The following is a 10,000-nucleotide window of genomic DNA, read 5'->3' as shown; positions in this document are numbered from 1 at the left end:
AAAAGGGTTGTTCCTGGCAAAATTCTGTAGAAAAACCCACATCGATAGGAAAAACAAATAAAACTGCACGCAGGAAAAAATACAAAAAAAATGGGTGGCGCTGTAGTGTAGCGACGCGCTCTCCCTGGGGAGAGCAGCCCGAATTTCACACAGAAAAATCTGTTGTGATAAAAAGAAATACAAATACAAATATAAAGCGCCTCCCAGCTGGCTCAAGGAGCTTTACAATGACTGCAAAAACATAATAACAAAGGAACAATAATGTGATATGGTGTATAACACAAACATGTACAAAAAATAGGAAAAAATTCAACATAAACCATCCAAAATTTAAGACTGAGTGCAGTGAACTAAAATATCAAATGAAGAAGTCATGGCGCATAACACACACACACACACACACACACACACACACACCACCACCACCACCACCACACCACAACACACACACACACACACACACACACACACACACACACACACACACACACACACACCGTGACACGCACGCACGCACATTCAGTGCTATTTATCTCCGTCATTTGAAAACAGACTTATATAACTAGTTCTATCAGTGTCCTAGTTTCAGTCCCGTACCGCCATGTATAGCCAGCTGAGACCTTTTATACCGATAAGCACTCATTATTTACCGAGACAATTCACGGGGATGAAAGAGCGTAATTATGGCATCACATCAACTTCTGTTTCATTCCACATCAAGCTGGTGGCCCCGGGCTGCAGTTTACGTTATGGCTCAGTGACGTTATAAGTTCCATACAGCTGGCTTAGCCAGGGCCACGAGGAACATGAAACAGAGGTAACAGAGATAGAGAGAGAGAAAAGAAAAACAGCAGCATTCCTGATCACACGATAGCGTGAATGTCCGTCGAGTGATGCCTCAGCCGTTCACTATTCAATACAATAACACATCACACACACACACACACACACACACACACACACACACACACACACACACACATACTGACACACTCACATTCACAAACATAGTCACACAACACAACACACACCCACTGACACACCCCCAACAGCCCCTACACCCCCCCCCCCCCACACACACACACATACACACAGTCGCGCGCGCACTGCCGCACACAACTGACAAACACCTACATGCTGTTCCATAATTATGCTAACTATATCATGTGCTGGAAAGCATATGCCTACTTCATATAAGTAGGCAGGAATATACACAACGTAAAAACTCTAATCTCCTGATGAAAAATTAAATTAATTAAAGAAAAATTTTGATATCAACTCCAAATGCAAGAGAGAGAGAGAGAGAGAGAGAGAGGGGGGGGGGGGAGTGAGAGAGACAAAGAGAGACCGAGAGCGAGACCGAGACAGACAAACGCAGAACAGAGACAGACAAACAGACAGACAAAGCTGAAGATCAGCAGAGAGGCCTACGAGAGGCCTCATACATCCACACACAGCAAAACTAGATCGATGTGTACCGAAGCCCAGAACTTCAAGCTCCAGATAGATAAGGTAAGAGATAGTTAAACAGGTCTCCTTCATAGCGTATAACTCATTGCTGAACCTGCAGCTCTTTCTCACAGCTGTGGCGGTGGAAGTTGGCCATGGACTGACTTAATTACTGAAGCCACAAAGACATTGGTTTTGGTTTGTTCTTTTGTCCTGTCTAGACCAGATTATGGAAACGCTCTTCTTGGTGACTGCCCCAAACACTATGTTCACAAATATCAAAAAGTTCAAAACTCTGCACCACCACTCACACTCAAGGCCAAGAAACGTCAACACGTCACTCCCCTACTCGCTTTCCTTCACTGGCTCCCCATTCAAGCACGAATACAACACAAACTCTCAGTTCTTTGTCACAATTTCTTCACAGATTCTTGTCTCGTCTATCTTTCAGATCTACTTTCTGTCTGTTCACAATCTAGACAATTTCTTTCCTAAAATGACAAGCGCACACTATCCATTCCAAGAATTTGCACAAGAACTTTTGGTGAACGTTCTTTTTTTTTGTTGCACCAAAACAGTGGAATTCTCTGCCCTCACACATTCGTCACACCCCAACACCCGCATTCAAGTGAGCACTCAAAACACATCTTTTCAAGCTGTTTCTTTCTGAGTAGAGCTTTTCCATCTGTATATACCTGCTGTGATTTGATCGCTGGGCGTGCTCTTGGAGTTGATTTGTGTTCATTTGTGATGATTTTTGGTGTGGTTCTGTGAGGCCTGGTTCCTTGGTGTATGTTTTGACTAGGGTGAATGTGACATGTTTTTGTCTTGCTGTGATTTGGGCCTATGTGATGTGAGGCTGTGATATTGCCTGTGATGATTTGTATATTTGTATGTCACTTAGTTAGAAGTATGTAAATCGGTTTTAGCCAGTGTGATGTGAGATAGTCTGAAATATGTATATTTTAGCTAATGTGATGTGAGACTATGTCTGTTTATCTATTTATTCATTCTATTTTATTTTCATTTTATTTTTTGTACATATTTTTTTACGTCATTTAGTCTTATATTTATATATCTTATTGTAAAGCGCGGTGAGCCCCATTTGAGATGGAGGTACTGCGCTATATAAGCCTGCATATCATTATTATTATTATCATTACTACTGTTGCCCAACTGACTCGCACAATGACTGTTTTGAAACAAGATATAGTCGTGCAAACCGCGCGCATACTCTCTTGGCACAACACATTTTTTCGAGAATATCATTATAAGCTTTACACTGAAACAGAAAATTTACGTCGTCCTTAAAAACAAAACAAACAAACAAACAAACAAAAAACTGCACATTTGAAAGAGTAGCGACAGTCGGTCAGTTTTAAACCAATTTCATAAGCATGTTGCCTAATCCTAGAGTTCTCGACTTCAGTCTGGCGAGATTTATTCTGTGTCTTTTGGACACATTGCTGTGATAAGAAACTGTTGGGAGAGCTGGACAATTCAAGGTCTTCAGAGAAGAAGCCCCCCCCCCCCCCCCCCCCATCCCCCCTCAGTCAAGTGTTCCGGCCCTTAACTCCTTACACTCTAAGGGGGCCGGGCCGTACCAAGGTCATGATTCCTGGATGCTCTTGTATTGCCGCCTTTTGTCTTTTTTTCCCCTGGTCCTCAGCAGGTTCGAACCCGCACCTCCAGGGTGGTCGCCACTTTAGGACTGAGTCACCTTTTCTGGCAGACGTTTTAACCACTGAGCTATCGTACGCCTAAGAACAGGGGAATTTAATCCTTACGATGTTTACTTTCATTCCTCCTCGTCCAGATCCAGCTGGAACTCTAGTCTGCTGCTTCTGCCATTGCCTGGAAAGCCCGTGTCCTCTCTCTGCCAGAAATCGACAGTTGTTTCATGAGACTGTAGGCAGATGCGCTCACAAAACCTCTTGCACCATTCTCTATGACGAGGGCTTTGGCTTGGAAGCCAGATTCTCTCAAGCTGCTGGCACAGTGAGCACAATTAGAATCGCTTGTTTCGTTGCATTGGAGTAGAGTACGATGTCAGATCTCATGCCGCTCTTGCTGATGATTTCCGGGTGTTTCTTCCCCTCTGGAAGGTCAACTGTGCATTCCCAGTCTTCGGCACCATCAAGCAGCTCACGTCTCCGTGCTTTGGATGTCACAGTTACAGCTGTTCCTGGCCAGACTGTAATATGTATTTTCTGCTGCGGGTAAGATGCTTCTAAAACTATAACTAAATCATCCGCATATTTTTTTCAGTATTTTCCCTTTTGAGTGTTAGGTTTCCTCAGATGAAGCTATAGGTCTGTCTTCGAACTTTGAGATAAATCCTTCACATCATTCTCCCTGACACGTCCCACACAATTCCATATCTGTTTACAGTAAACGTCTTTCAGTCTTCTTCTTTTTGTATATATCTATTTATTTACTAGATACACCCAACAATTTCCCTCAGAGAGAGAGACAGAGAGAGAAGACCAGACCAGATAAATGGTTTATTGTACATCGGCATCAGGCTATTATATAAACACACTGGAAGGGCGGGGGCAGGGGGGGGGGACGGGGGTTGGGGGGGGGGGGGGGGGGGCAGGGTCTGGTGCGGTCGAGGGTCGGGGGGTGAGGTCGGAGGGGGTACAACATGATCTGGATAACTTGAACATATCAACAGCAAGAACATTGTTATAATATGAGTTCGCGTGCTGGCAAATCTCAACAGAATCGGACAAGCTGATAAAAAGACGCAGGGGATGTGTTGCCGGTTATTCTGTTTGTCGTTCAGCAGGCAAGAATTCAAGGGTTGGCAAACTTCTTTAACGATCACACACACACACACACACACACACACTCATACACGTATGCGCACACATCCACACGCACGCACGTACGCACGCGCGCGCGCACACACTGACACGCGGGCGCGCACACACACACACACACTGCACACACACGGCACACTGACATCAGTACACTGACACTGACACACTATGATAATGATAATAATTATGAAGACCATGATAATAATAAACATGTTTATAATGTACATTTCACATGTCCTTAGCATTTTAAAATCATGTTTGCAGCTTTATCATAATCTTACACGTTCAGTTCACCAATATCAACAAATCAGTCAAACATCATAGAGAAGGTCTGGAATTAATATCATTGAAAGCATCAGTTTAGTAATCACCATTGATCATACGAGATCTTTTCTTGATACCATGAAATGCATATTGAGACAGAATGCGCCTATGTGGGTCATAGTCTGCTTGAAGCAATATGCAAATGGGAACTTTCTTTGAAGCTTTCAGAAATTTTATTTTTGATCCTGCACTGATACACTGGACATTCATACAGAAAAGGCAATTTATTTTCGTTTTTTTTTATGATTAAAGGGGCAGCATCTTTTCTAGTCCGAATTGCTATAACGATGGATATTATCATTGTGAGGAAGTACACCAAGTCTTATCTGAGAAACAGAGACAGAGACAGAAAGACAGACAGAGACGCATGCACGCACACACTCACGCACACATACACGCACACTGACACCAACACAAACTCACAGACCGTCAAACACACGGACACACAGATGGCGCATGCGTGTGAAACACAGATGGTGTGTGTGTGTGTGTGTGTGTGTGTGTGTGTGTGAGAGAAGGCTGAGACGGACCTCGACGCCGAACTGCACTCGGCTTACACTGACAACAAGGATTTCGTTTGATCAAAGGGAGGCCACACACGCTGCCCCGGCCCAGAAAGTACAGTTTTCGTGGAGGAGCATAGAACGATGGATCGAGAATCAATCCAGCACTGAAGTTGAACTACCCGCGTTAGATCGATTCTGGCCTCGACCGATCGATCAATGTTTTCATTGAACAGTAAGGTGTGGGAAGGGCTGCCGTGCAAACAACGGCACCACCCCTGCAATTCCCGGTCATGACATCCGGGCACGTGAAGATCCGAAAACAAATATAAAAAGAAGTGCATCAATTTTTTGGTCCTTCACCTTTCTGTTTGATTAAGCACCATGTTTGGTTGTTTCCTTCAAGCTAAGACAACGTGCCATGCCATCTGTGCGGCAAACTGAATGCAAATGAAAACATCGGCACATAGGCCACTACTATATATATATATATATATATATATATATATATATATATATATATATATGTATACCCTTTGGAACGGGGGTCAGTAGAGTTTGTCCGCATTTGAATAAGAATAACAACACACACTTGTCCACTCACAAGTCATGCGTCGAGTAATTTTTTCTTTTTTCTTTTTTTTTTCTTATTGTCATTTATTATGTAATTTGCTATGTGTTGTGAAGAGTGGCTTATATCGTTGGTTGCTAGATGTTAATTTGAAAACCGGCACCAAGTGCTGTTTGCCCAAGGGTGACTGCACCATTTTCCCTCTCTCTTTCGGTCTCTCTCTCCCTCTCTCTCTCTGTCAGTACACACACACACACACACACACACACTGTACACACACACACACACACACACACACACACATCACACACTGTGACACACACACATGACTCGCCTTGCTGCTGCATTGATGATGCATACAAGTAGGCGAACCGAGAGTAGTCCTATTCCCGTTTCGCCTTCCCAGACAGCATCAAGCCCATCTAGAAGCTGGGACCCACATGGGTTTGCCCAAGTTACTTAGGGACAGGGGATGCAACTCTTCCTTGCTGGGCTGCCCACCTGAGTCCGACCCAGACCCACTTGGTTTTGCCCAAGTTACTTGGGGACAGGGGATCGTTCTCCACTTGACAAGAGATAGGTGGCCACTTACGCAACACACTGGCCCTTGTCTTTCTTGGTAAAGCCCACTGATGTGAAGCCCAAGTGAAACCTGTGGTTTTCAGTTGGGTGAGGAGTTTCTTAATTTTCATATCTTGGAGTTTATTTAAACATTGTTTTCGATATTAGACACTTCATGGTTATGTGTGCATGGATGTGAATGTACCATTTCAATCACAAAATGATAATTAAAGTAATATTCTTTTTTTTTCTTACTCGTTCATATACATTCTTTAATCGTGCCGCCACCCTTAGTGGCCAAATGAGAGCTTTACTTTTTGTCCAGTTTCGCCTACCCGCCACTCCCGTTTCGCGTACTCTCTCTGTCTCTGTATCTCTCTTACGAGGAAGGTGGCAGAATGGTTAAGACGCTCATCTGCCAATACAGACTCGGAGTCCGTGAGAGTCTGGGTTCGAATACTGCTCTCACCCTTTCTCCCAAGCTTGACTGGAAAATCAAACTGAGCGTCTAGTCTTTCGGATGAGACGATAACCCGAGGTTCCCTGTGCAGCACGCACTTGGCGCACTGAAAAGGAACCCATGGCAACATTCTGGCGAAGAAATTCACTGATTCTCATAGGTACACAAATATAATAATTATATGCATGCACTCAAGGCCTGACTAAGCGCATTGAGTTATGCTGCTGGTCAGGCATCTGCATAGCAGGTAGTGTAGCGTATATAGATTTGTTCGAACGCAGTGACGCCTCCTTGAGAAACTGAAACTGCGAAATATTATGAGTAGTCCATAAGTTGACAACTTTTGAGATAGTCATTGACAGACTAATTGAAATGTTTGCTCGGTGAATGTTTAATCATACTGATGTTGTGAAATGGTAAAATTGAAGCGGAACATAACTTAAAGAGGAGAGGGGGGGGGGGAAGACTCGGGAGAAAGAAAGAAATGTTATGAGTAGCCCACTGAAACGAAAGTGACTTGAGTGAATATAATACAGTCCAGTGTGCCGGGGATAAGACTTTGTCAATGTCCAAAGCAAAACAGGTGGACGCATTTTACTACGTCAAAAATTGCCGATCTAGAGACCAGACCAGGAGACTGGGCCAGCAATGAATAAAGTGAGCTTTGGTTATTCTTCTAGAATACTCAGACACACGTGCGCGCACGGCACGCACACACTGACACACACAGCAATTGAGAACCAAGATGAATTGGGAATAGGCGAACTGGGATCACCAATTGAGTGACAAGCGAATCGCGAACATGTGATTCGGGAATAGGCGAACCAAAGACCCCAGAAAATTGTAATTTTTTCTTTGCGTACACCTACGAATGTTCTTTGTGCATATTGTTCCTCGTTGCAGGTGATTTTGCATTTCACGTAGCTCAGTGAATCTTATACCTCATTATTACAATAATGAGATTCATTTCAAAAATATGTTTTTCAGTCCCAGACCGACCATTTCTTCTTTGCATACGCCTGCGGATGTTCCTTGTACATATTGTTTCTCGTTGCAGGTGATTTTGCATTTTACGGACCTCAGTAAATCTTCTACATCATTACAAGGATAAGTTGCACACTGGCATCTTTGAAATTTTTTTTTTTTCCAATCCTATTCGGTCGGACTTTTTTTTTTTCTTTGCACACGCCTGTGGATGTTCCGTGTACATAATCTTATTGTTTGTCGTTGCAGGTGATTTTGCATTTTACGTACCTCAGTAAATCTTATACTTCATTATTACAAGGATGAGCTGCACACCGTCATTTCATGTCTTTTTCAGTACAAATCGGTCTGGCATTAAAGAAAAAGACCAGAAATAATGAGGCTAAATAACACGTTTACATTTTTGGCACGTTTCACACGACACTACCCGTTCCATTGTTCCAATCCCATCGAATCGGACCGTGGATAATGCAGACAGCTTAGTAACAGTTTATCAAGTTCATCGACCTTTACACATAAACACTGCGTCTGCATAGGTGCACACACACGACAACAACAAACGTGACGTGCATTGACCTCAATTGAGGTCACCTGAACCGTGACAATCACATGACTATCAGAAATAAATGCCCCCTGTCCTAAATTTGCTCCCGGAATTTTCGATTTGGCCTGTTCAAGCCTGGCGAGTAGCTGTCTGTTTCTCCGGATTATATTGATCAGTCTGGTGAGCTGCTGTGAGCTGCTTCAGACTGTTCTATGAGAACAGCTTTCTAGTGCTCTTAAAGTTTGTTTCTAAGTCTCGGCTTCAGTATCTATTGGAAATTAACCACTTATTCACCTGTGTGCTAGCTGAATCGGTAACGTAAGCAGCACTGACTTGAAGTTGTGTACCTTGTGAATGGAGAGAGTTACACTCTTTACTATTTGTTGAGTATTTATTGCCCCAAAATCTATTTGGCAATCTGGTTATTGTTTTCGATTGCTCCATAATCAGTTTGTCAGCCTTTCTGTTGTCCCAGACTCTATTTTGATTTTGGAGCATAGCCTACAGCACGTTTTCAACGGCTTTGTCAGTGGTGTTGGAAGCAGTGTTTACGGTGATGAAATGCTTCTGGTATTTGAATAACGAAATTGTTGTTGTTGCTGTTGTTGTTGTTGTTGTTGTAAAACGTGAGGGTAGACAAGTGGAGGATTTTTGCTCTAATTATTTTCCCTTTATATCCATTCAAAGATTTAAACAGTCGGAATGCCACCCTAGTTTACTTTTACTGAGTCCCAGGCCAGGTCTTTTCGGCCCCAAAGGCCTGGCTTTTTTCCCTGCCAGTTGTTTTGCTGAGTTCTCCGACAGCCAGTTTTCTGACTACCTCCGCATGATCGATTTTTTGGCACTGCCGAGTGGCAACCCAAGTCAATGTGGCCAGGTATATTGCCGTTTTGGCAAGAGCGAGATTATTGTGCAGCGGCACACAAGCCAGCTTGCTATTTGATTGGAGAGTTTCTAGATCATAGCACCAGCAGAAGATACATACATGATTTCTTCACACACACATACACACGCACCTCACGCGCGCGCGCACACGCACACACGGGTTAGTAAAGGGGGAGCCATTTTTCAGGCTCTGATCATCAGAGGCGAACATAGTTGTTCCCCTTGCATCACAGTTCTATCCCCCGAAAGAGTTATGGAAAAAATTCTTGTATAATTATGTACAATCTTCGAATGCAGAGCTTTGAGACTAGACTGGATCACACGCACGCACTCACCATATACCTATCTATCTGTCTATCTATTTATCTATATATCTCTCTATTCTTCACACACACACACACACACACACACACACACACACACACACACACGGGGTGAGAGGGGCAGTGTGGTTATGGGGATTGAGGGCTATTTTTGGAAAAAATGAAGAAGAAAAAAAGAGGGGAAAAAACCCCTCTTATATCGGTATAATCTTCGAACGAGGAGCTTTGAAACTAGACTGTATCTAATCTACACTTCCGTTAATTTCAAAGTTGTAGGCTATCTAACAAATGATTGTCATCATGCTAGAAATCGAAACGAAAGCTTAAATTTTCTCGACCTGGAATACACCAATTTTAACACACACACACACACACAGATATATATATATATATATATATATATATATATATATATAACACGTCATAGACGAAAAAAAACTTTGAAAATTAATATTCGCCGCAAATTAGGCCTCCTGAAACGAAAACAGTCCATAATAAAATCAAATTCTTGTCTAGAGCATTGCGATTTTTTCCTGGAACTTTGTCCAATACACACATCATCCAACATCCA

This window comes from Babylonia areolata, chromosome 21, assembly GCF_041734735.1.
Source record: "Babylonia areolata isolate BAREFJ2019XMU chromosome 21, ASM4173473v1, whole genome shotgun sequence".
Lineage (NCBI taxonomy): Eukaryota > Metazoa > Mollusca > Gastropoda > Neogastropoda > Buccinidae > Babylonia > Babylonia areolata.
The sequence above is the reverse complement of the archived record's forward strand: the minus strand, read 5'-3'. Positions refer to the sequence as shown.